This window comes from Grammomys surdaster, unplaced genomic scaffold (genome assembly GCF_004785775.1).
Source record: "Grammomys surdaster isolate TR1022 unplaced genomic scaffold, NIH_TR_1.0 125888, whole genome shotgun sequence".
Lineage (NCBI taxonomy): Eukaryota > Metazoa > Chordata > Mammalia > Rodentia > Muridae > Grammomys > Grammomys surdaster.
In genome coordinates this window covers 1,720,313-1,734,501 of record NW_021620713.1, presented here as the reverse complement: position 1 = coordinate 1,734,501, position 14,189 = coordinate 1,720,313, and the positions used below count along the sequence as shown (strand labels likewise).

General features: G+C 39.9%; 1 protein-coding gene across 4 annotated transcripts in view; it reads right to left on the bottom strand.

Annotated features, from left to right (window-relative positions):
- The window catches only part of Arhgap15 (Rho GTPase activating protein 15), a 603,756-nt gene that overhangs the window by 45,467 nt on the left and 544,100 nt on the right, over nucleotides 1-14,189 (bottom strand). The gene's annotated exons all lie outside the window — the stretch shown is intronic.

Here is a 14,189-nt window from a genome sequence, read left to right as displayed (position 1 = left end):
GTTACATGTGAAATATTTTTCGTCACTTGAACATGTGCCGTCCAGAGCTGGCCCTGTTCTAGCCGTCACAGGGAACAAACATTTCACATTCCCAGATGCTCCCAATTTGGTGCGGTTTGGAGTGTAATTTAGATCAAACGTCTCCATGTAAATGAGTCAGGGTTTCTTAATTAGGTGCCTCTAAAGCAAAACCTTGGACCACATCAGTAGGTGTGGGTGTGGTGCCCACAATACTGGAATCTTTCCTGTATCATTCAAATAGAGGCTCCCCCCACCCTTGGTTGTTTTTTTCAGGCAAAGTAATAAATCTGCAGATGGCATAGACAGAGCGACGCGGCTTCAGAGGAGCTGTCTGAAAACACCGCTTCTTTGGCAAATGCCTTAAAGTAGGTCATTCTGCTGTGATTTAGCTTTTTCTTTAGATTTGATTGCCAGCTTTTTGTTCCCATTACAAGTAGGGTGCTTTCCAGTCCGCAGACTTGCTCTTACTTTTCCAACTGGTGTTTGTTTACTAGCGTTTTCAGATCTTCATAGAAAATGGCCAATATCCTGTCACAGGGCTAATCATGCACTTGACCACAGAGCGAAATGAATCCTGGTGATAATCTGGGGATGCTGAAATATTAAATGCCTCAAACGCCCAGTCTTCCCACAGCAAAACTGCCTTGATTTATATGGGTAGGTTTGCTGAAATAATTGCCCCATCTTTTATACATGTGGAAAGAAGGGGTGACAGGGTGTAAATGGGAAACTTTCACAGGCTATAGAGTTGTTTGTATAGATATTCAGGTTATACGCTTCCGTACTTGTCATTGTTTGTGTTTTTTATAGGGGGGGAAAATCACTGGGTTCCATTTCCCTATCAAGGCTTTGGGATTTACATGCAGAGCTCCCTGTGGCATTAATGAGTTACCTGCATAAATTCCCTGGAAATCGATGGCCACATAGACCTTGTTTGGGGTCCTATTAATTATTCTTCACAGAACCTTGACACCGACATTAAATGAAGCCTTAAAAAATCTTGATGAAGGTCTTAAGGTATCTTTTACTGTTCAGATATTAGCATTGCAAACCCATGGCTAAAGCATTATTCATTTTGTAGTACCGTAAGGAGGGAGGGGTTGAGATGAGTTGCCAAGAGCATAGAGCATACAGAGAGAATGTTCTGCCTTTAACCCTTCATTGCTCAAAGTCTAGTTTTGGTAGAACCAAGTTATGAAGCCCAAAGTTAACAATGAGGAAAATGACAGTTAAAATCCAATTAAATAAGTGAAATATGTTGTTTTCTCCAGATTGCTGTTGAATATGGTGTCTTCTTCAAGGCCAAGCTTTGTCTGGGCAAATTGTTGATGTTTTCAGGTGAATTCCAAAATGTCAATTAAAAAGACACAAAGTGGGTGTTGGAGAGGAGGTACATTTTATATTCTTGGCTAGGTATGTTGCAAGAGTGGCTTTTAAGTGTGTTTGTAAGGGACAGCCTAAGAAAATGGCTTAACATATCATATTTGCTCATTTCCAGTAACTTTCCTTCACTTAGATGGAGCATAGAAAGTTCTGATTAAGCAAATGTTCTGGTTAAAAACACTTATCATCACACGCGGATTAGCAGTAATCAAATAGCACAATTAATACTAAAATTACAAGGATACAGAATTAGCATCCTTTGATAATTCAGAAGGAACTTTTTGTATCTTCAAGCTCTCATTAAGAACTGGAGTTATCTCTGTGGTAAGAGCGTGGTTATTAGATAAACGGATGACTATTAGAAGTTTCTGACTGGTGAAATGGCCGCTAATTGAAATTTGTTTGGATCCTTTTGGGCTAGAGTTATTTATTGCATAATGCTGTTGGATGATACTCCTCAAGTCTGGGTAATGCTGCTAATTCTGATTTTGCTGTTTACGTTCTAACTTTCCTGTTTGCTACTTGGTGGATTTTGCTGTGCTTGATCCCAGATTGCATTGAATTCCTTCTTTCTTGACTGATTCTCAAGTTTCTTGTTACTCCAAAACATGTATCTCAGTTTCTGTCTTTTACTTCAAGCCTTCCTTTACCTACTTGGCAAAAGTGTTTTATCAAATCACTTAATGGCCCCATCCTCTGACAGTTTTACATAGGATACTACAACCCACTCTCAAGGAGCAAAGTTGTCTTATACCAGGCAGAGTAGAGCTGCCTATGTTTGCAAGAGGATCTCGGAGCAAGTATGTATGCAAAGACCAACTCAAGTTGTTCATACTTCTGAGGTTTTTGTTTTTTTTTTTTTTTTTTGGACTGGGAATCATATCTACTTCTAATTTTCATAGAGGTCCTTTTAGTTATAGATATTGTAAAAGGGAAATCAACCCTACAAGGAGATATACTCTCCAATGTGACAGGGTAAGAGAAACCCTGGATGAAAACTCAGGTGTTCCTGGTGTCAGTCCAGTACTTTTTCTATTCAAAGCCTTGGATTTTTTTCAACTATGTCAAAAACCCATAACAGGGTAGTCACCCCTCAGTTTCCTGGAGAAACCTGGTTGGTTACCCCTACAAAGTTGGTACCACCACCATTGCTCTAGCGTATCTTGCAGGCAGGACACCATTGTAGATGAAAGAGTTTGCATCTGGATCGCTGTTTAAGCTTTTTTATTTGCCAGCACACAGAGCCCTGACAGCACACGTCATCCTCTCTCTTCTCCACCACCTCACTTCGTTCTGCTTGTTTCACAGTGCGATGTGGCACTTCTTTCTTTATTGTATGACATTTTGTGCTATCTGGATTAGCATTATCATAGCTTCCGCAGTGGTGAGGTGTCTTCCTCAGCACATAGAAAATTTCTAGAATTGCACATGGGCAATGGTTTGTGCTCAGTAATAATTTCTAGAGGTTTCAGTTTTATCACTGGCCTCTCCAGCCTGGAGAAGTAGCCTCCAGGTTGAGCACCTCGGCATTCTCTCAGACCCTTCAGTCCTCCATGGACCATTTAAAAAAGATCAAGGAAGACATATATTTCAGAGCCTCTTTAGGAGATCTTCCATTTCCTTCTTATTTTCTCAGTCAATACCAAAACAAAGGCTATCCTAGGTAACTGATGCATTTCCAGCTTTGTTCCAGACTCTTTTGGACTTCCTGTTCCTACATTCATTTTAAGGTAGCACTAGATTATTTGAGACATTTAAAAAGTAAATTGGACTTATTTATTAAATTTTATAAGATTTATTTATTTTATGTATACATACAAAAAAACCCCTTCTTGTTTGTGTGTGTCCATGTGTGTCATGCGCATGCCTGCTTCCCAGAGAAGTCAGAAGGTGTGAGACTCCCCTGGAATTGGAGTTTCACATGGTTGTGAGTTGCTATACAGGTTCTGGGAATGAACCTGGATCTTTTCAAGGGCAGCAAATGCTCTTAATGACTGACCCATTTCTCTAGCTCCACAATGTATCTTCTTTAACTGCTCAATAACCTGTGTTGCTTCTTTGTGACCTGAGGCATCAGATTCCAACTTTCCTGAGCCCCACCCTCATCCCCAGTCACTCTGTGCTTGAAATTGCTTCTTCTCTTGGTCACAGTTGGGCTTTCGATAGTTGAGTCATCAATTGCAAGTTCTACTTAGCAGTAGTAATCTGGTCACTTTTCTTAAACCCTTACCCCATTAGATTGGTAGCTATACAAAAGCGTATCCCTCAGTTTCCAATTTTAAGCTTCTTTATTGATGATGAACCACAAAATAGACGGTCCATAACACAGATTCACTGAGAATATTGCATTTTTCTGGTATAGGTACCTATTGCACTAGCTTTAGATAGCTGATATTCCAAATGATTTTTATTCATATATATAATATATAACATCCTTTATAGTATATATAACTGACAAGTCATAGCATTTTGTAGCTATGAAGCTAACGCATATGTAAGGATATATGTATATTTAAAATTTACCTTTCCTAGTTTACAGCAGAGAACCATGTTATTACTTTCATGTATCTGTGTCTCTTCTCAAATATCAGTGGCTTCTATCATTAAAAAGACACAAGATATGTAGATATTCCTCCAAAAACTACTTAGGAAATAACTAAAGAACATAATTGCCAATGTCATCAACAATTAGAATCCTTAATAGCACATCTATGCTTTGTCATAAAAGCCTCTTAGGCTGTTTGCCTTCAATAAGCTTAAAAACATGGCCTGTTGTTCACTTACTGGCACTTAGAAACTCTGGACTCTTTCCCCTTCTTTAACTGACCACTGGTTAATCAAGCTTCGAGAATCTGTAATCCTGTATCCTGTTTTCCTTTGGTTCATTTTGAAAGTCCAATGATGCTGGTCCTTAGGTATCATAATAGGCCTATTGCTGGCTCCCCTTGCTGGTATAGCCAGTGCCTGAGGAACATGAACATTGTTCTGGTCAGGTAGGTGACTCTCACTAGTGAGACAGATCCAAGGGCCAAATTCATCCTTCCCTTTCTTCACTATCAAACCATTGTGGCATGGAGTTTAGATTCTATTTTAAATTTGGATTTTCCAAGTTTTTGCTTCACTCAGCTCCTAAGACAAATGACACAAATTATATAACTCGGGGTATCATACTGTGTTTTCAAGATCACATTCTCCTTGCCAGTCTCTCCTTTGTTTACAGGGAATTTCTTTACTGTCCTGTATAAGTTGGTTTCTGAACGTTTGGTCCCCAATCTAGCAGTACTTTCCCCCAGAGAGCTACTTATGTAGATTCCCCAGGGCCTGTGCTAGACCCTGAATCAGAATCCATAGTTTTCAAATCAAATCCTTCAGGTGGCTTGCTTTATAACAACTTACTTTAAAGATGCTCATGGCTACAAGAACCTCTGGTTCCCACCTAGCATCTTTGACATATTCTCTATCCTCAACCATCTCAATCCAATCTTTCTGCTCTCCACTCTAGTCCTTCCAACCTGTTTGCTGACTGAGTCTTGTGAGTGAGTTACAGGGCACTGCAGCCGAGCCAATAGAGGGCACTCTTCTAGCCAATTAGTCATCACCATTAAGTCCATCTGATGGATCCTGGGCTGAGAGGTGAGCTCTTTGGACAGGATGTAGGATGGCGGGCCCTCACCACTTGTGGTCATTAAGGTTCCTGTGGTGCCCTTTGTGAAAGGAGAGATTGTTAACCTCGGTGTCCTGGCTGACTTCCAATCTGTGTAATTGCATACAGCCTACCTAAGTCAGCTCTGGAGTTTCAATTAGGTAAAGCATTGTTCACTTCTTGTATTAAACTGATGCGCTGTGTGGCTGCAGACTGCTAATTAGCTTTGTTTTTCAAGTGGCTGCGTGATGAACAGGACGCCCCCCTCTGGTCATCTCCTTCTTCATTCAGCTTTCTCCAGTGCCCTCTACGAGTGCATGCTTCTTCTGTACTAGTGCTTCCTGGGTTAAAGTGCACTGGGATCAGAAATTGCTAGTTGTGACAATGATTACTGCTTTAGTTTCTTTTGGCAGCCTTCTGCTCGTAGTTTATCATAGGGTGAGAGTTCCTATGCAAAAATAAAGGAATATGCTAAAGGATGGAGAAAACAGGCCTTCTTATTGATGCCTATAGGAAGAAGGGCAACTGAAGGATAAATTCCCTTGAAGATTTGGACCAAGATCCTAAGATTGCCAGGAAAGTATGAATCGCCCTAGGGGCTTGGTGGTCTAGGGATTGCCTGTTTTCACTACGATGGCAACAGAAGATGAAGTTAGAGAGCTCAGAATGTGAACTTTATGTCTTCTTTCTCCCAGTTAGAAAAATTTCACAAAATATGCAGTAAAATGGCTCACTAGCTTTGTGGAGACTGCTTGACCCTAACCAGGAGGGATGGAGCTTGGGATCACTCTTGAATGGCTGGAGGCTCAGCATTAGGGAAATACACCTCTGTATCCGAAAAGGAAAGTGGAAGACAGTGGGTAAACTGGAAGCCAACGGGGCGGGTGTGTGTTCTCATTAGAAAAAAGGATGCCCTAGAGAGGAAAATGGTTTCTGTGACATGAAGTGTGTGTTTGTGTGTGTGTATATGTGTGTCCAAATGAAAGCAACTTACATTTAGGTAAGGTATTCCTTTTTCATGCCTTTTCACTATGTGAACAAATTGATTGTAATTTGATGCCCAAGAGCAGAGCACACATTTTAAAATGTTCTTTAGGGCAGCTTCTTTTATTTTTTCCTATCTCAACACAATGGGAAACAAATGAAAATCAATAAATGAAATGAACAAATGAGTGAACAAAGCTGATAAAGGGAAGACATGGCAAGGTTGCATAACTAGCAATTTATGAAAAGCAGTACATGAAAAGGCGTTTAGTTAGTGTCTGGGTCCCAGCATGCTTTGCTCTCTCCACAGACGTTCTGTTGTACCTCAGTATTTTATGTGTGTTAGTGACAATGGGAGGAAATGAAAAGAGCCGAAGCTTACTCATTGTATTGGACAGACCAACTGAGTGCCTGCTAAAGTTCAACTAGGTTGCAAATTGCAGTCAGAAGAGGGGAGTCAGAATACAATACCCAAGAATGTGATTCTGGGACGGGAACGTTTCCAGCATGGGCAGGGTCATCAGTACCACAGATGAACAAAGGTCCTTACATCCAAGACACTTACTGCTTTCCTGGTAAAATTATTTCCAGTTCAGCATGGATACATGTTTAGCAAATACACTTGGTACCAAATACATATTTGTTTCATGAATACATGGGCAGATGAATCACGTGGGCAATAGTTCTTCGATAGTAAGTGCTTCTATAATGAAGGACAATGGAAAGAATTTGAGGCTAATTGTGATACAGGGGGTGGGGGGGCGAGATGGTAAAAGAAGGGATGTTGGGAAAACAGCTCAGTTACAAAGAGTGTAGGCAGACTTAGGAGATGAAATTAAAACAAAGGCTATCTGAGAGTCTCTGTGCAGATCTTGTGAGCTATGCTTTTGAATTTCTTTTGCATGTAAGCAAAAGGATCTGGGTATATTATAGGGCCCCCAGATATTATTGACCTGAAGAGAAAACAGTCTTAAAATTTTATTTTTCTCTTTTGAGAAGCTAGGAATAGAACCTAGACTCTTGCATGCTAGCGAATTATGTCCTCTAACCCCCAAATTCCAATCTAAAATTGGAGTTCACTGCCAGGCAGAGGATTCCAAAGCCATTTTCCCAGTGGGCTGACCCGAGCCTTTGTCCCCAGAGACTCTCACTCAGGTTAAGCCCATGAAATCTTAGTTGTAAAGTGCTTTAAAGTCAAGCACGGGTCCAGTCTGCTACTGGACATAGGCCAGATCTTATTTATGGCTGAGATTTCCTCCTGTTTAGTACTACACCCTAGTCACTTTCCAGCCTAGACTTTATAGCCCTGAGATCTGAAATCTAATACAGAATCTGCACTTTTTTCTTGCATGAAAAGGAGGAGGAGGAGGAGAAGGAGGGGGAATAGGGAGAAGAGGAAGGGCTATGAGGGGGAGGAAGAGGAGGAAGAGGAGGAGAGGGAGGAGAAGAAGATGAAGATGATGAAGATGAAGAAGACGAAGAAGGTGAATAAGACGACAAAGAAGAAGAAGAAGAAGAAGAAGAAGAAGAAGAAGAAGAAGAAGAAGAAGAAGAAGAAGAAGAAACCAATAACATGAAAATTTGCAACATGAAAATTGCAGTTACCCCATCTTAACTATTCCTGGATGTCACCCTGAAGCTCTAACTTCTGTTTTCCCCTCTGCATTCTGGGTAATGTTGCTGGACTTGTTAGCACCTTGTCAGTGCTTCCAGTCGCGTGGGCTACCATTGGACTCTGTTCCTCACAATTATCCACAAGCCCCACAAATGCTTCACAATTAAAAAATAGATATTAACAGGTATATATTAACAGAAAAGGAAGCTACTTCAAAAAAATTTAGTTTCCCAAAGTGGGGGCTATTTATAAAGCCCCCCCCACCCTACCCCTGTGAATGGTCTTGTTGTTTTTCATTTTCTAGCCCTGGGTTATTCTTTTGTTCCTGCTGTAACATGGATCAAGAATGTGTGGGAGCCAATATGATTTAATGAAATAATATACAAATGTCAAGAATACTTTCATGTCTTGTGTACAGACCATAATAAATTTACTTGGATGGAATGTTTTGCTTTTCTTTTCAGGCAACGACCCCACAGTTTTCAGTGAACTTCACTGATAAGAAGTAGCCATCGAACATGTTAAAAGCAAACCACTTTAATGTGGGATTAAATGGTTGAGGATTTCATTCAAATTCAAAAGATTGAAGCCTGCAGAAGACATGGTTGCGCAGCAGGCAGAGGGGTACTTAAGTTGTCCTGGGATTCTTAAGGGCAAAAGGGAAAAAAAAAAACAAGTTCAGTAAGAATGAAAATGAGTAAAGTAGTTTCTCAGAATTAAAGGTGAACCAAAAGAAATTGGCAGCTGTCTGGACTTGCCAGCCAGGGAGGCCATGGTGTCAGATACACGTGACAGTTCCAGAGACAAGGCAACACTCCCCAAACAGCTCTCTGGAAGGGCTTGCCAGGAAGCCAGATGCCACTTCTGGAAGACTGTCTTCCGTGGTTGGGCATCTGGGTTCAGTGCTTTCCATTTAAAAAGGAGAAAGGTGGCGGCAAGCGGCAGCCCTGTCACTGCCCCTTCCAAAAAGTGCTATTTGTAAGTGTGAGAAACTCGCAGAAGCATCAGTGGGTTTTGACACTTGTTTTCAAAGACATCGTTGAAGGATGCAGCATTTCCTTAATTTTTTAGATAGAAACGGCATATTAAGAGAAAGGAGGGAGGACGAGTAGGAAAATTATCACAGCCTTACAGAGGCTCCTGTAACCAACCATCCAGGGCTTCTTATTATTTAGGATGCATTGGCGGGTGGTGGTGGTTATTTGTGTTACTGGGATGATGTGTGGCATGCAATTAGGGGAACTGACTGAAGGGCATGCCTTGAACCTTGAATTCAGTGGCCAAACACTTTTTCTTCTGTAACAAGTTAGGTATTAGGTACATGAATGTTGTTCAACTTGTTGTGACTATTTAATTCCAGGAAACATATAAGTAACAGGTACGTGTTTCAATAAAATCTTACTGACAAAATCAGGAAGCAGTCTAGATTTGGTCTAAGCTTGAGAATTTGTTGATCCACTATTTCCTGTAGGACATAGAATCTAACAGATATCCATTAAAATTGTATAACGGGGGTAGAAGTTAGGGTTTTACAATTAACGAACAAATAAGCAATTAATTATTTAAAACATATTTTAAACATGGATAAAAGGAACATTAAAGGTATTTGTTTTTCTTCTCAAGTCTCTATGCTTCTAAGGGCTGAGATTGGGACTGTAACCTTTCTTCTAATCCAAGTTCCAAATTCCTAGTTCTTTACATTAGGATAAAGCCAAGAATCTTGATGAAGAAGAAAGTGGCAAAAAACTTCTGTGTCTCAGAGGCAAATATGCCCAAGGGATGAGCCTTGATCAACAGCAGAAGACAGGATGTATAGGATAGTAGCCATTGTAAGTTTTCTCCTTTCTCCTCTTTATTCAGATATAAATCTAAAGGTCTACAGTCATCATTTCCCTCCAGCCTTGAGTGTTTATCTCCAAAGCCTTCTCCCAGAATAAGGGTACAACACAGGAAGGATCACTGCCCCTTGGTATCCAGTTCACAATCTTATGAATTCTGTGCCAAGATGTCTCCTAAGTAAATGATGTTTTATAATCCCCATGGGGAGATGGAAACCATTGCTTCACCTCACAATGTAAGTAATTAATTTTATTGGAAGTGTATGAGCTCTTCCAAGTGATGAGGAACATTTCACACACAGGCAAAGAAAGCATTATGCTTCCAGCTTATTCCAAACAACTTGCTACCTTTGTCCCTGAAGAAAAGAAATACAGAGAGAACGTGAGGGATGGAAGGATAGAGGGATAGAAGGAGGGAGGACGGGAGAGAGGGAAAGGGAGAGAACAACCATTTGTACATGTTTGTCATTTTCCAGTAAAAATATCCTTAGCCTGCAAATCTTTGGATATCAGGTGTTTGTGGTTGGGTGGAGGACCAAAGTGTACAGAAAAAGAGCGCAGTGCCAGAAGACAGCATAAAAAAACACATCCTGCTCCAAAGCACAGCAAATCTGAGCAGCCCAAGGACTGGATGGGCAGAAATGAGCTACCACTGCTCACTCCTGAGGACCAGAGGAAGGAGAGAAGGAGGTCGCCAGGGTTTTAAAGTTCATGGTTAACCATATCTAACCCCCACTGTATATCAGAAATGTCCACAGTACCGTTCTAAAGACGGTGGATACAGTGCTTCCTCGCCAGGGTTTCCATACACAACCCTTCCAGTCCTAGGTCATCATCATTTAAGTTACCTCAGATGTGCTTTTGCAGAATATTTTATTTAATATCTATGAAGACCACAGAGACGTTAAATATCAGCCCACTCTCATAAAGTAGCCACAGCTCAACAGTCTCCTTTTAACTCGGCATTCACCTGGCGTGTTTCCATAAGATCGGCCTGTTCACTCAGAACATTTTTTTTTCACCTTGGAATCCCATGAACAGCTGGACAACTTTCTTAGGAGATTTTTAAACTTCCCCTTTAATCTCTTTTATAATGCACAATTTTTATAATGTTTATTTGCACCTAAAAGTTACCAGCAAATATATTCTGGTAAGGATATTTTCAGACATGTTTGAATTCCTTCCTTCCTTCCTTCCTTCCTTCCTTCCTTCCTTCCTTCCTTCCTTCCTTCCTTTCTTTCTTTGGCTTGAGATTGAACTTCATGTATGAGCCTCTAATTCTACGAGTTATTGTTAAATTCTAAGAGAATTTTACTTTCCCTGAATAATGTATCCATGAGTAGGGAATTAAGTGTTCTTTTGCACTACTCCCTCGGAAAAAAAAATCTGAGATTGCTTTTGCTTTTCTAAGTGTAAGTCACAAAATAAATCTGAGTATTTTAATTTTGCCGGACTCCAAAGCCTGTTTTCTTTGTTCCCTTAAGATTTGGTCCAATTCATTCCAGTTCTGAACTCGAACTATTAACTATTAATATGGCTTCATGAGTTTCTTTCCTCCAATCTCTGCCAGCTGAGCCTCAGTTGTCAGATGACTCTTCTACACAAAGACTGTCATGTACTTGTGTGTCATAGACACATTAGTGAGAATATTTCTTACTTACCTCCTTAGTTGGCCCACGCTCCCCAGCTACTACTCACTCGTAAATTGGCCATTTTTTTCTACCCTTTACGCCATTACCTTTATCTTTAGTCTTCTGTGACATATTTTACAGAGGTAGCACTTGGGTCTTACATGGTGATTCAGAAGGTGTCACAGGCCCTTCCTGGTCCAAGCATTGTAATGTTAATTCACAGAAGTGGCCATTAGTAAATGTTTTGACTGATAGTATTTTTCAGATGACTGTTTATTCTGAGTGTTCTCTCTCCAGCTCTGACGACAGGAATTGGCCCCAATTTTAAGATCTTTAGATGAAGAATCCACATAATTTTTGCTTCTCTCATCTCTGTATTCTAGAAGCATGTAGTTCTCCATAGGGAGAAGCCTGAGATTGCAATGCTACATAGCTGTGAAAGCTATTTCTGATATTGTTTAAGGAGACATCCTTCCCTCTATTTTGTGAGAATAAACACACACACACACACACACACACACACACACACACACACAGAGAGAGAGAGAGAGAGAGAGAGAGAGAGAGAGAGAGAGAGAGAGATATTTGGACCCTGATACTCTTTAGCCTAAACAGTCATTAAATAAGATTATGCTTGGTATAATCACATCCCTGTAAAGGTTCTGGCTTTTATAGGATGATTTCCCTCCATCTTCTGGTCCAGCTGTGCTGAAGCAAGCTTTCCCAGTTGGTAGCTTCTCTGCTTTGAGGGCGGAGTTTAACTCACAGTTCTAGAAACTGTAGTTTTTCTCTGTTGACTATAGAAGTATGGAGTTCAAGTCAAATTTGGAAATTCATGTTTACTCCATCTCACTAAACTTTGAAACACACACATGTTTTGTAATAAACACTACACATGAAGAACTACCAAATGCACCAAGAATAAGGAACAGTCTAATGATTCTTTCAAACATAGATATATTAAAATTCTAGTTAAATAATCTTTCTATTTAGTCCTCTCAAGCCTTGATGACATGGTACAACTGTTTATCAAAAATTAAAAAAATATTCAACAAGATATAATTGTGTATGCACATGTATGCATAATTAAGCTCAGCTTATAAATTGGTGCTGGATGGGATATGGCCACATCACCCAAGAAAGGTCGGTGGCTGATGAATAACACATTTCTTTTCTCACCCATGATGATAAATCTCAAAATGTGAATGCTTTGAAGTAATACAATAATCTTATCTAAAAATCTTAATTTAAAGTATCTATTTCCAGCTTTGCTGAACCAAACAAAAGCTCCAACTACATTAGGAAGCCCATTTAGATATCAGAACATGCTGATTTATATAGGAACTGTGTGCCTAGCCATAGAGAATCCTGATCCTAACTATATAGATTCTGTGTTTCTGAAGGAAGTTAGCCAATTTTTAGTGTCTTCATTTTATTCATTTCTTTTTTAAAATTTCTACTCTTCACCTTATTCTTATTTTCCTTTTAGTTGAAAAAAAAGGGAAATAATTGAGATTAAGTAATGGATATTTCTCAAGAGCTCTAAGACCGGGTATATCTTAATATTAAATAATGTAATTTTTGACTTGTCTTTTGACTTGGTCCACTCAGAATTAGTAGGAACTCTAGTTTGTAACTGCAACTTGAAAACCCCTTTCATGTTGGATAAAACTATTGAGAGGAAAATAATAACATATCAGGAATAGTTAATCTTGTGCTAGACATTCTATATTTATATTCTATTATTTAATTCTCATATTTCATTCTCATGACTACCAGGTATGGTATATTATTTAATCTAGCTGTAGATAGTCTGAGGCCATAACTGAAACAGTGTATAGAGCAAGGATTTGGCTCTAAGCCTTTCTTTTCTATTCATTTAAGAGCCAAGATCTTCCATTTTTCTATCCTGCATTCTAACACTAATGGATGTTCAGAACTTTGAGAGAACAATGAACACAATGCATTAGGTTATTCTGTGTTCTCTAATGCTGTGACTACTTTGGCAAGCTATGACCTAACCATACTTGGTGCATTATCATTAAAGTTGTAAGATGAGTCTGTTCAGTGAAGTCGAAGGCAATACCTGGGTTGCAAATAGATGCAGAATAATGTGTGCAGGGCTATGTGCTGTAGCACCAGAATCAGCATACACATATGTTTGCATGTGCTTAGAAACAGGTCTGAAAGGGTACATAAGATAGCGTTAGCTACTTCTGCTCAGCAAGCTAAGAATGACTGGGAGGCATTTCACTTTTTTAATGTATATTCATCACTGCTCCTTACTCATGTATTTTGTGTGCAGTTGCATGTATTGCATTCACAATTAAAAATAATTGAATGGAGTAGTTGACTAGTTTCTGGAAATTATTCATCCTAAATAGTGACTCGGGTGATTAAGCAACTTTAATCTCACACAGCAAAACCCACAGCTTTGGTTGACTGTTCTGTGAGCCAGGACACTGGTGCTATGCATGTAGAGTGAGAGCTGAGATGTCACCGCGTGTGTCACATTGTGCCGTACTAAAGGTGTAAATAGAAAGCAATAACTGTTGTTTCAGATGTAACATGGACAGAATGGGGCTCTCAAACCTGCTTTGCCCATCCGTGTACGCGATGCTATCATTTCTCACCTTGCCTAAGCAGAAACCCAAAGTGGCAGCCCTCGTTTCTCCTTCCTTTCCACATCATACCACAAGCAACAGCTCACCCAGCGTGACCCACTTGTATGATTTCCTGATTCATTTCTCTCTAAGGTGGTGGTTCTCAACCTTCCTGATGCTGCTTACTCTTTAATCCACTTCCTCATATTGTAATGACCCCCCCCAACCATACAATTAATTTCATTGCTACTTCATAACTTATTCTGCTACTGTTATGAATTGTAATGTGAATACCTGTGTTTTCCAGTGGTCTTAGTCGATCCCTGTGAAAAGGTCATTTGACTCCCTGAGGGGTCCCGACCCACCAGTTGAGAACTACCTCACTAAAGTTGTCTTCGTGTTGCCTAAGCTTCTAGAGATTCCAGCCAATGGCATGCCTGCTTTCTAGAGATTCCAGCCAATGGCATGCCT